The sequence below is a fragment of the Panulirus ornatus genome, chromosome 19 (genome assembly GCF_036320965.1).
Source record: "Panulirus ornatus isolate Po-2019 chromosome 19, ASM3632096v1, whole genome shotgun sequence".
NCBI lineage: Eukaryota > Metazoa > Arthropoda > Malacostraca > Decapoda > Palinuridae > Panulirus > Panulirus ornatus.
In genome coordinates this window covers 55,061,433-55,086,872 of record NC_092242.1, presented here as the reverse complement: position 1 = coordinate 55,086,872, position 25,440 = coordinate 55,061,433, and the positions used below count along the sequence as shown (strand labels likewise).

The 25,440-nt window shown below is 45.1% G+C and overlaps 1 protein-coding gene across 9 annotated transcripts in view; it reads right to left on the bottom strand.

The window, feature by feature from the left end:
• Positions 1-25,440, bottom strand: part of rdgB (retinal degeneration B) — a 485,210-nt gene that overhangs the window by 278,731 nt on the left and 181,039 nt on the right. For all 9 annotated transcript variants that reach the window (XM_071673888.1, XM_071673895.1, XM_071673896.1 and 6 more), the window contains one exon: positions 17,127-17,184. The gene's annotated coding sequence lies outside the window, so the exon portion shown is untranslated. The remainder of the gene's footprint in view (positions 1-17,126; positions 17,185-25,440) is intronic.

Sequence of the window (25,440 nt, the reverse complement as noted above, 5' to 3'; positions counted from 1 at the left end):
TGTGTGTGTGTGTGTGTGTGTGTGTGTGTAATTACTATCCTTGTGTCAAGGGGAGAGAATATTACACTCTCGTGTTTGTCCCGCCTCCTCACCTTGTACATATGCACCCTGCCTGTACTCCGATGTATGCATGCATACACACACACAAACACACACACACACACACACACACACACACATCCTGGCCTATGCCAGTCACCCATTTCATCGACCAGCCCTTAGGGAGGATGAACAGTTGGGTGGACTGTGGACCAGATGCCGTGACTAGGATTCAAACTCATGCGTTTGATCCCGTGCGCCATGTGTGCGTGACGCTCAGTGAATATTACACGCGTTTTATTGAATCACCTGCAGCCAGAGGGTTAGAATACACAATATATGCGTTCAGCAACTGAAAGCTGGGCTGATAAAAAAGACGCGAAAGGTGTTTAGTACAATCTTCCTATGAATACAAAGGTGCGAGTTAGCATATGATCTATTAAAGTTATTTCTTAGGTTCACTGAGACGGCATGAGTAACTGAAGGTCCTAATCAGGGCCATCTCATGAACGAATATATATATATATATATATATATATATATATATATATATATATATATATATATATATATATATATATATATATATATTTCATCTATTCATTATACTATGTCGGTGTATCCCGCGTCAGCGAGGTAGCGCAAGGAAACAGACGAAAGAATGGCTCAACCCGCCCACATACACATGTATATACAAACACGTTCACACACGCACATATACATACCTATACATTTCAACGTATACATGCATATACATACATACATATACATATATACACATGTACATAATTCATACTTGCTGCCTTTATTCATTCCCGTCGCCACCCCGCCACACATGAAATGACAACCCCCCCCGCCGCATGCTCGCGAGGTAGCGCTAGGAAAAGACAGCAAAGGCCACATTCGTTCACACTCAGTCTCTAGATTTCATGTATAATGCACCGAAACCACATCTCCCTTTCCACATCCAGGCCCCACAAAACTTTTCATGGTTTACCCCAGACGCTTCACATGCCCTGGTTCAATCCATTGACAGCACGTCCACCCCAGTATACCACATCATTCCAATTCAACCTCCTGCATGTTCAGGCCCCGATCGCTCAAAATCTTTTTCACACCATCGTTCCACCTCCAATTTGGTCTCCCACTTCTCCTCGTTCCCTCCACTGACATATATATCCTCTTAAGCAATCTTTCCTCACTCATTCTCTCCATGTCACCAAACCATTTCAATACACCATCTTCTGCTCTCTCAACCACACTCTCTTTATTACCACACATCTCTCTTACCATTTCATTACTTACTCGATCAAACCACCTCACACCACATATTGTCCTCAAACATCTCATTTCCAACACTTCCATCCTCCTCCGCACAAACCTATCTATAGCCCATGCCTCGCATCCATATAGCTTTGTTGGAACCACTATTCCCTCAAACATACATACATACATATATATATATATATATATATATATATATATATATATATATATATATATATATATATATATTTATATTTTTTATACTCTGTCGCTGTCTCCCGCGTTTGCGAGGTAGCGCAAGGAAACAGACGAAAGAAATGGCCCAACCCCCCCCCCCCATACACATGTATATACATACGTCCACACACGCAAATATACATACCTACACAGCTTTCCATGGCTTACCCCAGACGCTTCACATGCCTTGATTCAATCCACTGACAGCACGTCAACCCCGGTATACCACATCGCTCCAATTCACTCTATTCCTTGCCCTCCTTTCACCCTCCTGCATGTTCAGGCCCCGATCACACAAAATCTTTTTCACTCCATCTTTCCACCTCCAATTTGGTCTCCCTCTTCTCTGTTCCCTCCACCTCCGACACATATATCCTCTTGGTCAATCTTTCCTCACTCATCTCTCCATGTGCCCAAACCACTTCAAAACACCCTCTTCTGCTCTCTCAACCACGCTCTTTTTATTTCCACACATCTCTCTTACCCTTACGTTACTCACTCGATCAAACCACCTCACACCACACATTGTCCTCAAACATCTCATTTCCAGCACATCCATCCTCCTGCGCACAACTCTATCCATAGCCCACGCCTCGCAACCATACAACATTGTTGGAACCACTATTCCTTCAAACATACCCATTTTTGCTTTCCGAAATAATGTTCTCGACTTCCACACATTCTTCAAGGCCCCCAGAATTTTCGCCCCCTCCCCCACCCTATGATCCACTTCCGCTTCCATGGTTCCATACGCTGCCAGATCCACTCCCAGATATCTAAAACACTTCACTTCCTCCAGTTTTTCTCCATTCAAACTCACCTCCCAATTGACTTGACCCTCAACCCTACTGTACCTAATAACCTTGCTCTTATTCACATTTACTCTTAACTTTCTTCTTCCACACACTTTACCAAACTCAGTCACCAGCTTCTGCAGTTTCTCACATGAATCAGCCACCAGCGCCGTATCATCAGCGAACAACAACTGACTCACTTCCCAAGCTCTCTCATCCCCAACAGACTTCATACTTGCCCCTCTTTCCAAAACTCTTGCATTTACCTCCCTAACAACCCCATCCATAAACAAATTAAACAACCATGGAGACATCACACACCCCTGCCGCAAACCTACATTCACTGAGAACCAATCACTTTCCTCTCTTCCTACACGTACACATGCCTTACATCCTCGATAAAAACTTTTCACTGCTTCTAACAACTTTCCTCCCACACCATATATTCTTAATACCTTCCACAGAGCATCTCTATCAACTCTATCATATGCCTTCTCCAGATCCATAAATGCTACATACAAATCCATTTGCTTTTCTAAGTATTTCTCACATACATTCTTCAAAGCAAACACCTTATCCACACATCCTCTACCACTTCTGAAACCACACTGCTCTTCCCCAATCTGATGCTCTGTACATGCCTTCACCCTCTCAATCAATACCCTCCCATATATATATATATATATATATATATATATATATATATATATATATATATATATATATATATATATATATATATATATATATATTATCCCTGGGATAAGGGAGAAAGAGTACTTCCCACGTATTCCCTGCGTGTCGTAGAAGGCGACTAAAAGGGGAGGGAGCGGGGTGATGGAAATCCTCCCCTCTCGATTCTTTTTTAAATTTTCCAAAAGAAGGAACAGAGAAGGGGGCCAGATGAGGATATTCCCTCAAAAGCCCAGTCCTCCGTTCTTAACGCTACCTCGCTAACGCGGGAAATGGCAAATAGTATGAAAGGATATATATATATATATATATATATATATATATATATATATATATATATATATATATATATATATATATATATATATACAACTGGGTTAAATGTGGACCGACTTTCGCGGCCAGGATTGGAACGGAAGCGGGCTTGACCCCGAGTGGCCTGTGAATGCGTCATACACACACATACACACATACACGCACATAAGCGCGCGCGCGCGCAATGGTTCAGGTGGAGCGGTTCGTGTTGCCTTTGCGATGATTGGTAAGGTGTGATGACGCTGTGGTGCTGAACTGCGACTCGAGGACGAGGGATCTCTGGTGGTAAGAGATGACGTTGGAGGAAACGGTGCAATAGTTTCATCCTACAGTGTGTGGGATGAGGTTCACGTTGATGGAAGGAGAGAGTTGGGAGGGCTAGTGTGTTGAGCGCCTCTAGATACCTGGTATAAGAGGGAGTCGATGATGATCCAGTATGCCCTTTGCTGCACACTTCCCAGTAGTACTTGTTGTATGGTGGACAAGGATGTTTAGATGAGTTCGAGTCGAAAGAAATTTGTGTAGATGCTCCTCGAGCTCAGGCGCAGGGTGTCCGTGTGTCTTGAGCTGAGCAAGAACGTCGAGACGATGGCTGGCGGGTGTGATGATGGTAGTGAGTTGTTCCTTCCGACTCAGTTGATCGTCCAGAGTGACACCGAGAAGTTTGGTGGACTGGACATCCCGACGGGAGGGGTGGATGGGCTGGTGTCCCAACGTACAGGGAAGAGTATTTCTCTAACCACACATTGGACTCTTGTCAGGGCCAAGTATGTATAATGTTAACACTGAAGTGTGATTTCCAGATGGCCTTGCCCTACAAGTCTGTCTTCCTGCCGCCAGGTGTCACTATTATCTATATGTTATTCATCAAACTATCCATTTTCACAGACACTGTGTAAACGATCCTTACAAAATCAGGACAAGAAACTTGTAAGAGGGAATGGGTTGGGACATGGTTATAAGCGAGGCTCATAAACATGACAACGTACAGTGTGAGGTGGAGGGTAATGTTGGCGATGATCCAGTTCTGGAGGGAGATGTGGCTGTCCTACGGTCCATGTTAGGGTTGTCACTGGCAGACTCGTCCACGTAACTCTGATAGAACTGGTGCTTCCATCGGGGTATCAGGTGCATGTGTGAGGCAAGACAAGGGTTCCTCACTTCTGTACCGTCTACGCTGCACGGGTGAGGGACTGGAAGGTTAAGATGGCCTCCACTCTGATGACATTTATAATGATAACGTCTGCAAGTCATGTAATAAGGCTTCAGCACAGCACGATGTGTGTTGGCTAGGTTGAAAATTATATTACTGCTCAGCAGGGCGACAGCCTTGATGAACATATCGTTGCAGCGACCGTATGAAGAAGCCTTTCGTTTCACTATATGTTTCATAATAATCTCAATAATTCTCCCAGCATTATGGTCCCAGATGATCTATCCTTAATTTCTGATTGTCCTTTTAGTAAAATCTTCACACGTCCCTGCACTCCATCCTCATTCTTATGGCTTCAGTCACCAATGTGTGTGTGTGTTCATGGTACTTCCCCAAGCCTGAAACCATTTCAAGGTAAATCTAATTATGAACCTAAACACACTTCAAAACAAATAATACATCGTAATTCCTGCTACACAACATAACACTGGCTAGCGGCTCTGCTTAGTCTCTGGTGGTAAAAGTTCACTTAGAGCAGCATCAACTGGTTACACCTGTCCTTAGATTAAGATCTTCGATGCATAGACGATAGGGTGCACGGGAGACCGAACTTGTGGGAATAATTGCTTACTGACGAGCTATATCCTGAATGTCAGGTTGGTCTGTACGAGCACGGGGGATCCGGGCGTGCGGCAGTCCTGGCTAAGCGACGGCCAAAGTTCCCCAGGTCAAGCTTGCCCGTACGCGCACTATTCACAGGCAGCGCTGCACACACGGCGCACGTCCTTGGCACAGCTCAATGTTTCCGTCCACACACTGCTAAGATTCACGCTCAGCTCATGCTGGCATGCTGCCCTAAACTTATCTTATCCCTACACTTGCTCAGTTGGAATTGAAGTCATCGGTGTCTCCTGTTGACATATTATTGGCTCGTTACCCTTACAGTTGGACGAGCTGCACAAGCTGTCTCCAAGGTGGCTGTAAACTCACAGACCATCACCTCTGTTCTGCGTAATGCACACGCCATTTGTTGTATCATCAAGGCATTTATTTCAGTTTCCTTGGTTAATTACTTCACTACTTCACTTTTTCACTTTTCCGCACTTGATACATCTTCGGTGACACATTAATATTCACTTTCATTTTTCTTATAATCTAAAGTTTTACTCATTTATAACTATACAATTTTACAAGAATATCCTTCATCAGTAATCTCTCGATGCGTGAGCGAGATGTGGTGGCGCATAACCCTGGTGACAGACCTCACTTGGGTCGTCGGCCTAATGTTTACACACCGCACGCACACTCACTAGCGCCCTATCTCCCGGCTGCTCCGTCCTGTCATATATATATATATATATATATATATATATATATATATATATATATATATATATATATATATATATATATATATATATATTTATACTTTGTCGCTGTCTCCCGCGTTTGCGAGGTAGCGCAAGGAAACAGACGAAAGAAATGGCCCAAACCCCCCCCCCCCATACACATGTATATACATACGTCCACACACGCAAATATACATACCTACACAGCTTTCCATGGTTTACCCCAGACGCTTCACATGCCTTGATTCAATCCACTGACAGCACGTCAACCCCGGTATACCACATCGCTCCAATTCACTCTATTCCTTGCCCTCCTTTCACCCTCCTGCATGTTCAGGCCCCGATCACACAAAATCTTTTTCACTCCATCTTTCCACCTCCAATTTGGTCTCCCTCTTCTCCTTGCTCCCTCCACCTCCGACACATATATCCTCTTGGTCAATCTTTCCTCACTCATCCTCTCCATGTGCCCAAACCACTTCAAAACACCCTCTTCTGCTCTCTCAACCACGCTCTTTTTATTTCCACACATCTCTCTTACCCTTACGTTACTCACTCGATCAAACCACCTCACACCACACATTGTCCTCAAACATCTCATTTCCAGCACATCCATCCTCCTGCGCACAACTCTATCCATAGCCCACGCCTCGCAACCATACAACATTGTTGGAACCACTATTCATTCCTTCAAACATACCCATTTTTGCTTTCCGAGATAATGTTCTCGACTTCCACACATTCTTCAAGGCCCCCAGAATTTTCGCCCCCTCCCCCATCCTATGATCCACTTCCGCTTCCATGGTTCCATCCGCTGCCAGATCCACTCCCAGATATCTAAAACACTTCACTTCCTCCAGTTTTTCTCCATTCAAACTCACCTCCCAATTGACTTGACCCTCAACCCTACTGTACCTAATAACCTTGCTCTTATTCACATTTACTCTTAACTTTCTTCTTCCACACACTTTACCAAACTCAGTCACCAGCTTCTGCAGTTTCTCACATGAATCAGCCACCAGCGCTGTATCATCAGCGAACAACAACTGACTCACTTCCCAAGCTCTCTCATCCCCAACAGACTTCATACTTGCCCCTCTTTCCAAAACTCTTGCATTTACCTCCCTAACAACCCCATCCATAAACAAATTAAACAACCATGGAGACATCACACACCCCTGCCGCAAACCTACATTCACTGAGAACCAATCACTTTCCTCTCTTCCTACACGTACACATGCCTTACATCCTCGATAAAAACTTTTCACTGCTTCTAACAACTTTCCTCCCACACCATATATTCTTAATACCTTCCACAGAGCATCTCTATCAACTCTATCATATGCCTTCTCCAGATCCATAAATGCTACATACAAATCCATTTGCTTTTCTAAGTATTTCTCACATACATTCTTCAGAGCAAACACCTGATCCACACATCCTCTACCACTTCTGAAACCACACTGCTCTTCCCCAATCTGATGCTCTGTGCATGCCTTCACCCTCTCAATCAATACCCTCCCATATAATTTACCAGGAATACTCAACAAACTTATACCTCTGTAATTTGAGCACTCACTCTTATCCCCTTTGCCTTTGTACAATGGCACTATGCACGCATTCCGCCAATCCTCAGGCACCTCACCATGAGTCATACATACATTAAATAACCTTACCAACCAGTCAACAATACAGTCACCCCCTTTTTTATAAATTCCACTGCAATACCATCCAAACCTGCTGCCTTGCCGGCTTTCATCTTCCGCAAAGCTTTCACTACCTCTTCTCTGTTTACCAAATCATTTTCCCTAACCCTCTCACTTTGCACACCACCTCGACCAAAACACCCTATATCTGCCACTCTATCATCAAACACATTCAACAAACCTTCAAAATACTCACTCCATCTCCTTCTCACATCACCACTACTTGTTATCACCTCCCCATTTGCTCCCTTGTCTTACGCACTTTATTTACCTCCTTCCAGAACATCTTTTTATTCTCCCTAAAATTTAATGATACTCTCTCACCCCAACTCTCATTTGCCCTTTTTTTCACCTCTTGCACCTTTCTCTTGACCTCCTGTCTCTTTCTTTTATACATCTCCCACTCAATTGCATTTTTTCCCTGCAAAAATCGTCCAAATGCCTCTCTCTTCTCTTTCACTAATACTCTTACTTCTTCATCCCACCACTCACTACCCTTTCTAATCAACCCACCTCCCACTCTTCTCATGCCACAAGCATCTTTTGCGCAATCCATCACTGATTCCCTAAATACATCCCATTCCTCCCCCACTCCCCTTGCTTCCATTGTTCTCACCTTTTTCCATTCTGTACTCAGTCTCTCCTGGTACTTCCTCACACAGGTCTCCTTCTCAAGCTCACTTACTCTCACCACCCTCTTCACCCCAACATTCACTCTTCTTCTCTGAAAACCCATACAAATCTTCACCTTAGCCTCCACAAGATAATGATCAGACATCCCTCCAGTTGCACCTCTCAGCACATTAACATCCAAAAGTCTCTCTTTCGCACGCCTGTCAATTAACACGTAATCCAATAACGCTCTCTGGCCATCTCTCCTACTTACATAAGTATACTTATGTATATCTCGCTTTTTAAACCAGGTATTCCCAATCATCAGTCCTTTTTCAGCACATAAATCTACAAGCTCTTCACCATTTCCATTTACAACACTGAACACCCCATGTATACCAATTATTCCCTCAACTGCCACATTACTCACCTTTGCATTCAAATCACCCATCACTATAACCCGGTCTCGTGCATCAAAACCACTAACACACTCATTCAGCTGCTCCCAAAACACTTGCCTCTCTTGATCTTTCTTCTCATGCCCAGGTGCATATGCACCAATAATCACCCACCTCTCTCCATCAACTTTCAGTTTTACCCATATTAATCGAGAATTTACTTTCTTACACTCTATCACATACTCCCACAACTCCTGTTTCAGGAGTATTGCTACTCCTTCCCTTGCTCTTGTCCTCTCACTAACCCCTGAATTTACTCCCCAGACATTCCCAAACCACTCTTCCCCTTTACCCTTGAGCTTCGTTTCACTCAGAGCCAAAACATCCAGGTTCCTTTCCTCAAACATACTACCTATCTCTCCTTTCTTCACATCTTGGTTACATCCACACACATTTAGGCACCCCACTCTGAGCCTTCGAGGAGGATGAGCACTTCCCGCGTGACTCCTTCTTCTGTTTCCCATTTTAGAAAGTTAATACAAGGAGGGGAGGATTTCTGGCCCCCCGCTCCCGTCCCCTCAAGTCGCTTTCTACGACACGCGAGGAATACGTGGGAAGTATTCTTTCACCCCTATCCCCAGGGATAATATACATATATATATACACATACACATACACACACATACACATACATACGCACATATACACACACACACACACACACATACATATATATACATATGAAAAATGTAAGAAACAATATATATATATATATATATATATATATATATATATATATATATATATATATATATATATATATATATATATATATATTATCATGTGCTGAGAGGGGCAGCTGGTCAGATGTCTAACCACTATCTTGTGGAGGCGAAGGCGAAGATTTGTAGAGGTTTTCAAAAAATATATAAAATAATATTATATATATACATATATATATATATATATATATATATATATATATATATATATATATATATATATATATATATATATATATATACATATATATATATATATATATATATATATATATATATATATATATATATATATATATATATATATATATATATATATATCTTTTTTTTATTGTACTTTGTCGCTGTCTCCCGCGTTAGCGAGGTAGCGCAATAATAATAATATCAATAATAATAATAATAATAATAATAATAATAATAATAATAATAATAATAATAATCTAAGGCTTATACGCAGGCACATCATATGGTACAGCTGCCTTTTACTTCTCTTTATCACTTACATTCGTCTATAAATCTTCGTACATTAACTTCTTTGCTTACTGTGTGTTATTACCTCACACTATATCATGATCTTCACGTAATATAAGGTATGAAACCGTCGTCACATTTGTAAAAGGCATTTGCGTCTCCGTGTGTATCACACCAACAATTTCCTCCCTTCGTCAGAGCCTCAACAATTTTGTTGTGCTGATCAAGCGACGGAGAGACTTGGTTTTCTCCGTCCTCACACAATGTTGCCCGGGATTAAGCAAACAGATTCCATGAAGTCAATCAACGTACATCTTATGACTCTCGCAAAATCTGGATGATGTGTGACGTCGGTGCTATTGTGGTCGGAATGGATTTGGTCAGCTTGACTTCCTCCTCTGTGAAGACGAGCCATGTCACTCGATTTCAGATTCTCTGGAATTATACACCACAGTGTATGTAGTCTCTGCCCTGAAGATGTTTAGTGCTCGTGCTGATAAAGTTGCGAATTCTTCTTTTTTTTCAAGCCGAAAGGAGTTCCAGGAGAGTAGTGTAGTCTTGAAGCAGAGGACACGCCGTGGTATACTCGTGAACTGCCTTTTCCAAATGCAAGTCAGTAGCAGCGTGGTGGTGCCATCTGGTGTTTGTAACATGGGAGGATTACTGTCCAGGAAACAGTCGTTTGGGTTATGGTTCTTTCAAAATTGATCTTAGGCTCACTGAACACTGAGTCATACTGCCTCTTTAGCATCTCACTCATATCTTGTGTTCTGGATAGAGACACAGGATTTGTAGCCCTTAAGTGCTGCAGATGAACAGATTATTTCTTATCAATGACCTTTTCTTTTTCTTTTCCTGAGTCTCAATATATTGAGTTCATGGTTTATGTTTCTAATTCTTTCGAGAGGTTTGATATGAGTTGTTGACTGAGCTGTGACTCGTCCAGAAGGCTTACAACTCGTTTCTTCCTACTTTGAAGAATTTCTTTTTCTTTCGCTTACCTTTACGCTTCTGGCAATTTACGCTCAAGATATGCTGGAAGGTATAATTCTCGACTTACTCTTATAAGGATTACTGATATTATTTTTTTTTCCCCCAAAAGAAGGAACAGAGAAGGGGGCCAGGTGAGGATATTCCCTCAGAGGCCCAGTCCTCTGTTCTTAACGCTACCTTGCTAACGCGGGAAATGGCGAATAGTTTGAAAGAAAGATATATATATATATATATATCTATATATATATATATATATATATATATATATATATATATATATATATATATATATATATATATATATATATGAAGCCTTCCTCCATCAGACATTATGAGGTGTGCAGTGCTGAAGTTTGGTATGAGCCTCAGCATACGTGCCAACCACACCAGCCAAGCTGCGATGGTTAGGTAGGCGGGCCGGGTGCGTTCTCCAACAGCCTGGTTGATCTACGTACCCTCTCAGCATTTTGGACTCAGCCCGAGCTGTGGGGAAGGTAAGGTAAGGTCAATACTTCAGGTGGGATGTTAATCAACCATCTCCACCTTGCATGTGGTAAGGTGAGATCTACAATTCATCAATAGAAATGGATTTCCCAGGTTATCGAGACAGGATTCTACGTTTTTATTCATGCAAAGCGACGTTTAAAGTTTTCCAGTTAGGGGTCGGTAACACTTCCACCGTATCATTTAATGATCTTAATATCAGGGATGTTATAATGGGTTATTACCGTACATTCCAACTGTTCCATACGTCCACCTTACCCTGTCACACCTGTATGGGCTGTCATTTGGAATCCAGTCTTCATTGTGTGTCTGTGTGACGGCTGCAATTAACCGTATGTCTCCGTCAATAAACCAAAAGTAACAAGGGCATTTCGTCAGCTGTGGGCGGCTCAACGTCGCTGTACGCTGGCAACTGTGGAAGACGTTACGTTCATACTGCTAAGTTGTCAAGGGAAATGTTCGTCCAAATTTCCCGCTATTCTGTTCGGTGCGGGTGGAGTTCCTCTGATACTTAGATGGTAGTGCTCACGCCCTTCACCATTCCGTACAAGGTAGTCAGGGTCGTTCTTTCCTGTGGCTGTTCGTCAAGATCCTCGCTTGTTTGCACTCGTCTGTAACGTGAGGATTATTTGGTAGGCATCTGCCACGCCTCGCCCTCTGCTGGTGACTGTGGCGTGTGTGGTGCTGACTACACCACCTCCCGAGCCCTCCCACACTTGTGGTTAAAGAAATATCTTTGCTCGAGTGATGAAGTCTTCATCTGCACATATGTGGATGACTCAATCTACACCTATTCCCACAGTGGCATTTGTCTTCGTTAAGTATTTAGATATTTTGTGTGTGTGTGTGTGTGTGTGTGTGTGTGTGTGTGTGTGTGACGTTCTCCTGCAATATACAGTAACTGCTAAATAAAGATAATCCAAGAACACGAGACTTATATCAGTTTCCGGCTTCGCGCATTTCCTCTTCTTCACTTATCCCTTCCTTTACTACAGTTTTTTACGACAGTTTCCAGTCTGTGTCCACGACGCTTGCCATCGCTGCTCTCACATTATTCCGTTCCACTACCGAGTGTAAACCTCCGGCACTTCCCTGTCCCCGAGTGTACAGGTGTATGGCTCTCTGCTTCAAGTCCTTTGTACTTGATCCGTTCCGTGTATCATCTCCCAAGCACTGCCTCTCGCTCCCCGACTGTACCTATGTTTCCTCTCATCATCCACCTCACTAAGTGGTATGCATGGAAGTTTGGTTCATAGTCGTGTTAAGGGTGTGGTTAACGTATATATGGTGTATTTCCTAGTGTTCCTACATGACTGTAGGAGTGGACTGTCTCTTATCATAGTATAAAAAGTCGTTCTTCAATATATCTTCCATCGTTCTCATTCCTGCTGTCTCCAGAGTCTCTCTAACTCTCCTCAATTCTCACTTTCTCGAACACTCACAACATCATTCCCTTCTCCCAGACCAGTGGTACAAGGTCTACTGGTGATCAATCTCCTTTGTGACTCCCCTCTGGGCCTCCTCCTCCTCTCTCAGGGATTCTGTTGAGTGTTTTGTCTCGGCTCTCGATATCTGCAAGGCATCTCACAGGGTGTGGCATAAGTCTCTGCTTTCTCGACTTCCTGCCTCAGACTTCTGTTTCTCTCTGTTCCCAAGTGAACACCTTCAACTTTGGCTGTCCCATCGCTGTAGCCGTTGCTGGGGTAGCGTCTCCCTCTGAGCCTATCAACAGCCGGTGTCCCTCAAGTGTTCTGTCCGATCGTCCACTCTCTTTCTTTTTCCCCACAAATGACCTTTCTTCAACCTCTGACCTTGTTCACTCTTACGCCGAAGATTCCGCTTGACAACATGAACTTCGACCCCCTCCTGATCCCAACATTTGTTCTTTTTCTCGCACTGAACATATTTCCTCTCTCGCTTGGACCTGTGTAACATTTCGGAAAAGGGAAGAACTAACATGGATAAAAGTAATGGTGTAAAAAACGGAATTTATCTCCACATCTTTTTTCAAAATACAATTAGTTTCCTGATATCAAATTTCGAAACGCCATAATTCAACCCTGTCGTAACGTTAACACGTTGGTCATAACCATATCCTCCACCAGACACCATACATAGTGACCGTTACAAACTCTGCTTCCTAAAAGCTACGGCTGTTGTATACCTGCCATAATCTATCTTGTGAGCAGCAGCAGCAGCAGTGGTTGGTAGGAACAGCAGGTAAGAGCCTCTGAAAACACTGCGTTAGAAGTACCCTCTGCCGGTGGCCTGTTAAGGGTGAGGCACTAAAGGCTAAGGAGCGGCACTGGAGTTCAACAGTTATGGAGACTCTTTTGCGGTGGCCACCTCCTTGAGGGAGTTCCAAAAGGGAACGGCCTTCAAGGATACAGACAGAAAGATAAACAGATAGACAGAGACAGCTATTCCCAATCTACTAGTTCTGGACAATCATCATCAGATCAGTTCAGTAAACTCGTTCTTCTAGACTACACTGAAGTCATATAACACAGTTCACATTCATTCGTCATTGTTAACGTTTATAAGCTGCTATGACGTTTATAATGGATAAAACCAGTTAGTTGGAGCTGCCTCGTGGACGGGCCGTTACATACAGCTTGTTATGTTCGAGCGTCGTCTCGCCCACAACTGTCTTAGGTTACTATTTCCTACACTACAGTTCCCACTTCTTTCGGGTCTTATGAAAATTCACTAAATATCGACATTTAAGCGAACCAGACCATGTCTTCCGTAATAACGTAGATAGCATGGGCCTCGAAAATTCGGTTACTTTGATTTAAATGGAGTGTTCACAAGGCGCGCGCGCACACACAGACACACACACACACACACACACACACACACACACACACACACACACACACTTTTATGGATATCAGACATCGTAGTGGAGGGGGACAAATGACGCACGCCAGCGGACCCTTCTCGAGATTGGTCGAGGTTCTCGGGTGGCGTTCCACAAGGTTCTGTCCTGGGACCACCACTGCTTTTCTTGACCAACGTGTACTACCCGCCAGGAGGGTTGGTATTCCACATGAACATGCTTGAGGTTGATGCCACAGTGACCCGCCACAGGGTTGGAATTCCACATGTATGAGGTTGATGCCACAGTCATGAGGAGGATTAGAAGCGAGGAGGTTCGCATCAACCTACGAGGGGACCGAGACAAGACCCAAAGATGGTCTAATACATGGATGAAGAAATGTGACCCCCGAGCAAATACCAGGTAATGAGGATGAGACACAGTGAGAGAAGACCTTGATACGAATAACATCATGCAGGAAATAAAGTGGAATAACATCATGCAGGAAATAAACTGGAATAACATCATGCAGGAAATAAAGTGGAATAACATCATGCAGGAAATAAAGTGGAATAACATCATGCAGGAAATAAAGTGGAATAGTCTGTGGGTGAGAGAGAGAGAGAGAGACACCTGGGACCCGACATTGTCCCTATCGCCAGAATCTCACATTAGGGGAAGAGTGAAGGCGATAAAGTGTCTACTGGCAAATATTAGAACAACAATCAAGTCTATGGATGAAAAAATCAGCAAGCTGTTCAGTACTAAATTAAGCTAAACGTAGAACAGGTTCTCAAGTCTGGTCACCGTATTTAGAAACACAAAACTAACAGAGAAGGTCATGAGGAGAGCCACAAACATGGTACGGAGAAGACAGAGGCCTTACATTTGTCCACAATAAAAGAAAGAAGAGTCGTCGGTGACCTGATCACAACCTTCAAGTGTTTTATGCCAGTTGGATCGTGTGTCGCCGGAGGACAGTTCTTCGACAGATGGCCTGACAGAACACCCAGAGACCAGGGTACCACGTCCAGCAAGAAACGTTAAGGCAGATGTAAGGAGGAGGTGGGGCACCAGCGCCGGGACAGCATGCACCGCTGTCTCAGGAGGCCCGGCCCTCACAAGCGCACCTGTAAATCCGGTTTTCTACTTCCGTAGAGTTTCGGTCACATACATACATACATACATACATATATACATACATTACATTACATACTTACATACATACATACATAACTTACATACATATATACATTACATACATACATTTATACATACATTACATTATATACATACATACATTACATACATTCATAATTACATACATACGTACATACATTACATACTTACATACATACATACATACATAACTTAAATACATACATACATTACATATATACATACATACATGACATACATACATACATACATACATTACATGCATACATAATTACATACATACATTACATACATATACATACATACATAGTGACCCACATTCAAGCCACGTTCACCACAACGAGAGAAGTACAGGATGGATGACTGGATGTAGTACACTGAGTCAGGAGATTGTGTAACACAGCAGTTTACAAAGCTGTACGACATGGGTAGTTAAAAAGACGAGGGCCTACGAGTGTAGATCTCCCTCCCCTTGTTGTACAATGAGGCAATTACAACTAGGTAATAGGTGATTACACACACACACACACACACACACACACACACACACACACACACACACACACACTAACATTAAGTAGCAAACACAAGGCTTTGTAACCTTTAACCTTGACCTTATATGTCTACTTATATTCTTGATCACGTGTACAACACTGTACTGAGTGTGTGTGACACGTGTATGGTGCGGCTACGTCAGAGGAAGGGGTATGGGGATCTGGGAGGGAGGGGTGTGGGAATGTCAGAGGAAGGAGTGAGGGGCTGTAGTGGGGGGAAGGGGGATGTGAGACTGACATAGGAAGGGGTGCAAGGTTCTCAGGGGAAGGGATGGGGGAATGTAATGGGTTGGGAGAGTGTGGCTCTCTGGGGAGGAGTGGGGAAATGTCAGGGAGAGGGATGAGTTGATCTCAGAGGGAAGGGAGTGTGGCTCTGTGTGGAGGGGTATGCGGTAATGCTAGGGGAAGGGTTACGAGAATGACATGGGGAGGAGTGTGGAAATGTCAGGAGGGGTGGAGCAATGTTAAGGAAAGGCGTGTAGAAATTTTCTGGGGAGATGTGTGGGAATATTAGGGAGATGGGGTGTGGAAATGTCAGGGGGAGGGGACTGGGAGTGTCAGGGGGAGGGGAGTGGAAGTGTTAGGGTCAAGGGGAGGGGTGTGTGAGTGTCAGGGGGGAGGGGTGTGGGTGTGTCAGGGGTGTGGGTGTGTGAGTGTCAAGGGGAGGGGTGTGGGTGTGTCAGGGGTGTGGGTGTGTGAGTGTCAGGGGGAGGGGCGTGGGTGTGTCAGGGTCAAGGGGTTGGGTGTGGGAGTGTCAGGGTCAATGGGAGGAGTGTGGGAGTGTCAGGGTGGTGAGTGTGTGAGGGTCGTGGATGTGTAAGTGTCAGGAGGGGAGGTTAATGTGGCAGGTGCAGGTAGAGAGTAACCCCTGACCATGTACGTACGTGCCTCATGATGACTACCACTCACCACTGCTGGCCTTCCTGTGTAGCTTCCTGAGCAGTACTGGCACCTCGCTACCACCACCACCTCACCACAACCACCTCACCACAACCCCCTCACCAGCCGTGCTCCCCACCACCTCTGACCCCTGACCAGCCCTGGTCCTCACCACCCTCTCCTCACAAGGCGTCCAGGCACGTCCAGTTTAGTGGATTGGTGTAGTAATATCCTCCCCAGACACCACATACTGTACCCACGTCTGAGTAAGGTACAGCAATGTAGTAACCCCCCTCACACACACACACACACACATGCCTCCTGCCAGGAGCGGGTGAGGTGAGGGGCGCGGCTCCAACACCGGAGGATGTATCAACTTACCAAACACTGGGCATATGTCGGTGGGCATCAGGAGGCAACCCCAGCAGGCGTGACGTCACTGCAAGAGAAATATAAACAAGTGTTAGAGTTCCGGCTAGACCTAGTGTGTAGCTCAACACCCTCCACACACCCCCAACTACACTACACTCTAGGGGAACATGACGTACGTACATACTGTGTGGCTCCCCATCCCCTACCTACACTAAGGTAATATGACATACGTATATACTGTGTGGCTCCCCATCCCCTACCTACACTAAGGTAATATGACATACGTATATACTGTGTGGCTCCCCATCCCCTACCTACACTAAGGTAATATGACATACGTATATACTGTGTGGCTCCCCATCCCCTACCTACACTAAGGTAATATGACATACGTATATACTGTGTGGCTCCCCATCCCCTACCTACACTAAGGTAATATGACATACGTATATACTGTGTGGCTCCCCATCCCCTACCTACACTAAGGTAATATGACATACGTATATACTGTGTGGCTCCCCATCTACACTAGGGTAACATGACATACGTACATACTATGTGGCTCCCCATCCCCTACCTACACTAAGGTAATATGACATACGTATATACTGTGTGGCTCCCCATCCCCTACCTACACTAAGGTAATATGACATACGTATATACTGTGTGGCTCCCCATCCCCTACCTACACTAAGGTAATATGACATACGTATATACTGTGTGGCTCCCCATCCCCTACCTACACTAAGGTAATATGACATACGTATATACTGTTTGGCTCCCCATCCCCTACCTACACTAAGGTAATATGACATACGTATATACTGTTTGGCTCCACACACCCCCACCTACACTAGGGTAACATGACATACGTACATACTGTGTGGCTCCCCACCTACACTAGGGTAACATGACACACATACTTACTGCTGTAATGCCATCTTACACCCACGCTTCAGCCTTGGAGCTGCAGCGGCTTCCAGATGTGGAGGGGGGGGGTGTCTTGGGTTGTACAACAACAATAATAACAATAATAATAACAACAACAACAACAACAACAACAACAACAATAATAATAATAATAATAATAATAATAATATATGATTCCATGTACCAGCTAGCGATGCCTTGTACCGAGCAGTGACACCTTGTACCGGCTAGCGATGCCTTGTACCGAGCAGTGACACCTTGGACCAGCTAGCGATGCCTTGTACCGAGCAGTGACACCTTGTACCGGCTAGCGATGCCTTGTACCGAGCAGTGACACCTTGGACCAGCTAGCGATGCCTTGTACCGAGCAGTGACACCTTGTACCGGCTAGCGATGCCTTGTACCGAGCAGTGACACCTTGTACCAGCTAGCGATGCCTTGTACCGAGCAGTGACACCTTGTACCAGCTAGCGATGCCTTGTACCGAGCAGTGACACCTTGGACCAGCTAGCGATGCCTTGTACCGAGCAGTGACACCTTGTACCGGCTAGCGATGCCTTGTACCGAGCAGTGACACCTTGGACCAGCTAGCGATGCCTTGTACCGAGCAGTGACACCTTGTACCAGCTAGCGATGCCTTGTAAGAATGTAAACAACATGACACTGCCATATTCTTCGGGCTTCGTACCGTGAAAGTTGTGACCCAGGACCACACCCCACTGACCCACGCCCGTCACCATCACCAACCAGTGGTCGTCACCATCACCAACCAGTGGTCATCACCATCACCAACCAGTGGTCGTCACCATCACCAACCAGTGGTCGTCACCATCACCATCACCAACCAGTGGTCGTCACCATCACCAACCAGTGGTCGTCACCATCACCAACCAGTGGTCGTCACCATCACCAACCAGTGGTCGTCACCATCACCAACCACTGGTCGTACATATACGAAAAGTGGTCCATACCTGCTATTGTGAATGTCCTCAGCAATCCATGAACAAGTGCAGAGCTAAACGAGCAAACAGCTTAGTTTCCGATAGTTATGGGTACAACAACATCAACAGTATTACTGTAATGCAACCAACGTGTCACAAACTATTCATCACTTACATACATTAATTACATAATACGTTAATTACATAATATGTGTCATGACAGTGTTACAGCAGTTCAACACGTATGTAACTTTACATAACACAATATGCACCACCAAACGTATATTATATAAAGCATAAGAACTGCTGTGTAAAACCTGTACTGTGTACATAGACTTGACTTATGTGTTTATCCAAAGGGTACATATATACATCCCCACCTTGATCTGACTCTTGTGATGAATTAATGTAATTCCTCAACTGCATATTTTCAACCAAATGGCTGCCTGAATTCAATAAACCGTTCTTTATTTATTTACACACACACACACACACACAGACAGACACACACACACACACACACGCACACACACACACACAACAAACCATGATTAAGATAAAATATTGATGAGTTATAATGGTACCAGACCACAGAGAAGTTGGTAGGGGGTCCTATACAGGGCCAGTGCAGGTTAGGAAGAAGGAAGAAGTGTGTCAGGTATAAGGTGGTGTTGTATCAGGTATAAGGTGGTGTTGTATCAGGAATAAGGTGGTGTTGTATCAGGTATAAGGTGGTGTATCAAGAATAAGATGGTGTTGTATCATGTATAAGGTGGTGTTGTATCAGGTATCAGATGGTGTATCAAGAATAAGATGGTGTTGTATCAGGTATAAGGTGGTGTATCAAGAATAAGATGGTGTTGTATCAGGTATAAGGTGGTGCTGTATCAAGAATAAGATGGTGTTGTATCAGTTATAAGGTGGTGTTGTATCAGGTATAAGGTGGTGTTGTGTCAGGTATAAGGTGGGGTTGTAACAGGTATAAGGTGGTGTTGTATCAAGAATAAGGTGGTGTTGAATCAGGTATAAGGCGGTGTTGTATCAGGTATAAGGTGGTGTTGTATCAGGTATAAGGTGGTGTTGTATCAGGTATATGGTGGTGTTGTATCAGGTATAAGGTGGTGTTGTAACAGGTATAAGGTGGTGTTGTATCAGGTATAAGGTGGTGTTGTATCAGGTATAAGGTGGTGTTGTAACACGTATAAGGTGGTGTTGTATCAGGTATAAGGTGTTGTTGTAACAGGTATAAGGTGATGATGTGTCAGGTATAAGGTGGTGTTGTAACAGGTATAAGGTGGTGTTGTAACAGGTATAAGATGGTGTTGTATCAGGTATAAGGTGGTGTTGTATCAGGTATAAGGTGGTAGTGTGTCAGGTATAAGGTGTTGTATCAGGTATAAGGTGGTGTTGTAACAGGTATAAGGTGTTGTTGTAACAGGTATAAGGTGGTGTTGTATCAGGTATAAGGTGGTGGTGTGTCAGGTATAAGGTGGTGTTGTATCAGGTATAAGGTGGTGTTGTAACAGGTATAAGATGGTGTTGTATCAGGTATAAGGTGGTGTTGTATCAGGTATAAGGTGGTGTTGTATCAGGTATAAGGTGGTAGTGTGTCAGGTATAAGGTGTTGTATCAGGTATAAGGTGGTGTTGTAACAGGTATAAGGTGTTGTTGTAACAGGTATAAGGTGGTGTTGTATCAGGTATAAGGTGGTGTATCAAGAATAAGGTGGTGTTGTATCAGGTATAAGGTGGTGTTGTATCAGGCAAAAGGTGGTGTTGTATCAGGTATAAGGTGGTGTTGTATCAGGTATAAGGTGGTGGTGTGTCAGGTGTGGAGTGTGCCCCGGTGAGGTCCACAAGAGCCCTCCTTCACGGAACGCTCCAGTAATGAGCCTCCTCAACCTTGTATACCAGGCCCCTTTCCTCTCTCCCTCCACCTACCCCTCCCTCCACCATCGCCCTCCTTTTTCACTTCTTTTTCACCTGGAACACTTCACCTGTTTCCTCTCGTGCTACACATCCCTGGCGAGGAAGGTCACGCCTCACAGCACACGCAAACTTCTTCATTCACTCGTATGACCTCCGTCATCACTCCATGACTCGTGTGTCTACTGTGTGTGTGTGTGGTGATGGCGGGCACCACAGAACTCCTCACCCTCCATACAACGGCACCCTCCTCCCTGGTCCACACCACCGGCACCCTCCTCCCTGGTACACACCACTGGCACCCTCCTCCCTGGTCCACACCACCGGCACCCTCCTCCCTGGTCCACACCACCGGCACCCTCCTCCCTGGTCCACACCACTGGCACCCTCCTCCCTGGTCCACACCACCGGCACCCTCCTCCCTGGTCCACACCACCGGCACCCTCCTCCCTGGTCCACACCACCGGCACCCTCCTCCCTGGTACACACCACCGGCACCCTCCTCCCTGGTACACACCACCGGCACCCTCCTCCCTGGTCCACACCACCGGCACCCTCCTCCCTGGTACACATCACCGGCACCCTCCTCCCTGGTACACACCACTGGCACCCTCCTCCCTGGTACACATCACCGGCACCCTCCTCCCTGGTACACACCACTGGCACCCTCCTCCCTGGTACACATCACCGGCACCCTCCTCCCTGGTCCACACCACCGGCACCCTCCTCCCTGGTACACATCACCGGCACCCTCCTCCCTGGTACACACCACTGGCACCCTCCTCCCTGGTACACATCACCGGCACCCTCCTCCCTGGTACACACCACTGGCACCCTCCTCCCTGGTACACATCACCGGCACCCTCCTCCCTAGTACACACCACCGGCACCCTCCTCCCTGGTACACATCACCGGCACCCTCCTCCCTGGTACACACCACTGGCACCCTCCTCCCTGGTACACATCACCGGCACCCTCCTCCCTAGTACACACCACCGGCACCCTCCTCCCTGGTCCACACCACTGGCACCCTCCTCCCTGGTACACATCACTGGCACCCTCCTCCCTGGTCCACACCACTGGCACCCTCCTCCCTGGTCCACACCACTGGCACCCTCCTCCCTAGTACACATCACTGGCACCCTCCTCCCTGGTACACACCACTGGCACCCTCCTCCCTGGTCCACACCACTGGCACCCTCCTCCCTAGTACACATCACTGGCACCCTCCTCCCTGGTACACACCACTGGCACCCTCCTCCCTGGTCCACACCACTGGCACCCTCCTCCCTGGTCCACACCACTGGCACCCTCCTCCCTGGTACACACCACTGGCACCCTCCTCCCTGGTACACATCACTGGCACCCTCCTCCCTGGTCCACACCACCGGCACCCTCCTCCCTGGTACACATCACCGGCACCCTCCTCCCTGGTACACACCACTGGCACCCTCCTCCCTGGTACACATCACCGGCACCCTCCTCCCTGGTACACACCACTGGCACCCTCCTCCCTGGTACACATCACCGGCACCCTCCTCCCTAGTACACACCACCGGCACCCTCCTCCCTGGTACACATCACCGGCACCCTCCTCCCTAGTACACATCACCGGCACCCTCCTCCCTGGTCCACACCACTGGCACCCTCCTCCCTGGTCCACACCACTGGCACCCTCCTCCCTAGTACACATCACTGGCACCCTCCTCCCTGGTACACACCACCGGCACCCTCCTCCCTGGTCCACACTGGAGCAGAGTGGAGGCAAGGTTGTTATGTTCACGGTAAAAAAAAAAAAAAGAAATTTAATAAAGCTGTAAATTCAGGAGGCGGCATATTGGCCTGGGCTGGGGGAAGGGGAAAGCCCAGGAAGCTACTGATATTAGAAGCATGTAAGAGTATGTTCTGAACTACGTTTTCTATAATGTGATAATGTACACAACGGAAGAAAATGGACAACGTTCGTGTGTGTGTGTGTGTGTGTGTGTGTGTGTGTGTGTGTGCACCGTGAAGAGGTATATGCATAATCACCACTGGAAAGAGAGAATAAGAACAGTGAGTACTTTCGGTTATTACATTCTGTGTCTGAAAATGTAACAGACGAAAGTACTCGCTGTTCTCATTTTCTCTTGCCAGTGGTGACTGTGCATGTATATATATATATATATATATATATATATATATATATATATATATATATATATATATATATATATATATATGGGATAAGGGAGAAAGAATACTTCCCACGTATTCCCTACGTAGTGTCGTAGAAGACGACTAAAAGGGGAGGGAGCGGGGGCTGGAAATCCTCCCCTCTCGTTTTTTTTTTTCTAATTTTCCAAAAGAAGGAACAGAGAAGGGGGCCAGGTGAGGATATTCCCTCAAAGGCCCAGTCCTCTGTTCTTAACGCTACCGCGCTAACGCGGGAAATGGCGAATAGTATGAGAGAAATATATATATATATATATATATATATATATATATATATATATATATATATATATATATATATATATATATATATATATATATATGCAGACTTCAGGATCAGAGGGCACACTACGTAATATGTAAGGTTCAGCACACTGAAGGCATTATATATATATATATATATATATATATATATATATATATATATATATATCCTAAATACGGTGACAATCCTTCAGCACTGATTCGATTTAACTCGTTTTTTCAGCATGAAATTTCAGGCAAGTGTCAGTTCATCATTGGACTGCATGTTTCCGATTTTCATTTTGCTAAGATGTTGTTCTGAAGGCAACATACACATGTAAGCATCTACTGTGTACTGCCCACACGCTTCCATGTCAACCATTCGCCTGTCTGCGCCCAGAATTCGAACCCTGGTCAAATATTTGAAAGTCCGCTCGGCCATGACGTACACGGATTGTCAAATATTTGACCTGAGTTTGAATCCTGGGTGCACAGAGGTGAATGTTTCACACACACACACTCACACACACACACACACACACACATACACACACACACACACATACACACACACACACACACACACATGACCATCCTTATGATATAAACCACCCCATCATGACCTCCCAGATCCTAATGACCGTCCTCATGTTATAAGCATGGTGTGTGTGTGTGTGTGTGTGTGTGTGTGTGTGTGTGTGTGTGTGTGTGTGTGTGTGTACATACATACATAGGAGGAAAGGCATGGTACACATACAAGGTTAAGAAGATGGGGCGACACGAGTGTAATACTCTCTCGTAACATACAAAATAGTGATCACGAGATGGGGCCCCATGAGTGTAATGCCATACGCTTCAAATTGGCAATTACCTGTAAGTAATTACACACACACACACACACACACACACACACACACACACACACACACACACACACACAAATATTATATATATATATATATATATATATATATATATATATATATATATATATATATATGGGTATAGGGGAGAAAGAATACTTCCCACCTATTCCCTGCGTATCGTAAAAGGCGACTAAAAGAGGTGGGAGCTAAGCGTTGGAAATCCACCCTTTCTTGTACCTAAATTTCTAAAACCTGCAACAACAGAAGGAACCAAGCGAGAAGTACATCCTCCTCCTCCTCCTGCAAGGCTCAGACCGGGGTGTCTGAATGTACGTACATCTAACCAGAATGAAAGAAGGGAGACATAAGTAGTGTGTTTGAGGAATGGAAACTGAATGTTCTTACTCTTAAGTGAATCTAAGCTCAAGGGTAAGGGAGAAGAATGGTTTGGGAATGTCTTAAAGGTAGAGTTCATGGGTGAGAGTGAGGACGAGAGGTAAGGAAGGGGCAGCACTTGTGCTCGAGCAGTTGTGGCAACGTGGCAGAGTGTAAGGAGGTGAGCCCCAGCCTGACCTGGTAAAAATAGAGGTTGATTACGAGAGATGGGTGACTGTTTGTGCTTATGCGCCTGGACATGAGAGGAATGAGGAAGAGAGGCGAATGTTCTGGGGGGAACAGAGTGAGTCTGTCAGCAATTTGATGTAAGGGACAAAGCATGAGTGATGGGTGATTTAAGTTCAATAGTGGGTATTGTGATAGTGGAGGATATAACTGGAGAGCGGGGGGGAAGGGGTACCTTAGCGATGTGAATGAAAATGGTGACCAGCTTGTGGTGTTGTGTGCTCAATAAGAACTGGTGTTTGGGAATACATAGTTTAAAAAGGTCATACATACGTACATATACAAAGGTGAATGGGGAAGATGGTAGGAAGGCATTACTGGATTATGTACGAAGTGAAAGGCGCGCAAAAAGAGAGACTCTTGGAAGTGAATGTACTGAAAGGGGCTGTATGCTGCATGGTCAAGGCGAGGGTTAACGTCTGTGAAGGTTAAATGGAAAGAGGACATCACATGGGTGGGAGGAAGGTGGTGGAAGCGAATGACTTTGGAAAAGACGCTTGCGTGAGGATACCAAGAAAGATCCAGTGTAGAAGAGGAAGAGGTGACAGTACGTAAAGCTCGGGGGTAGGCGAGGAATGGGAGG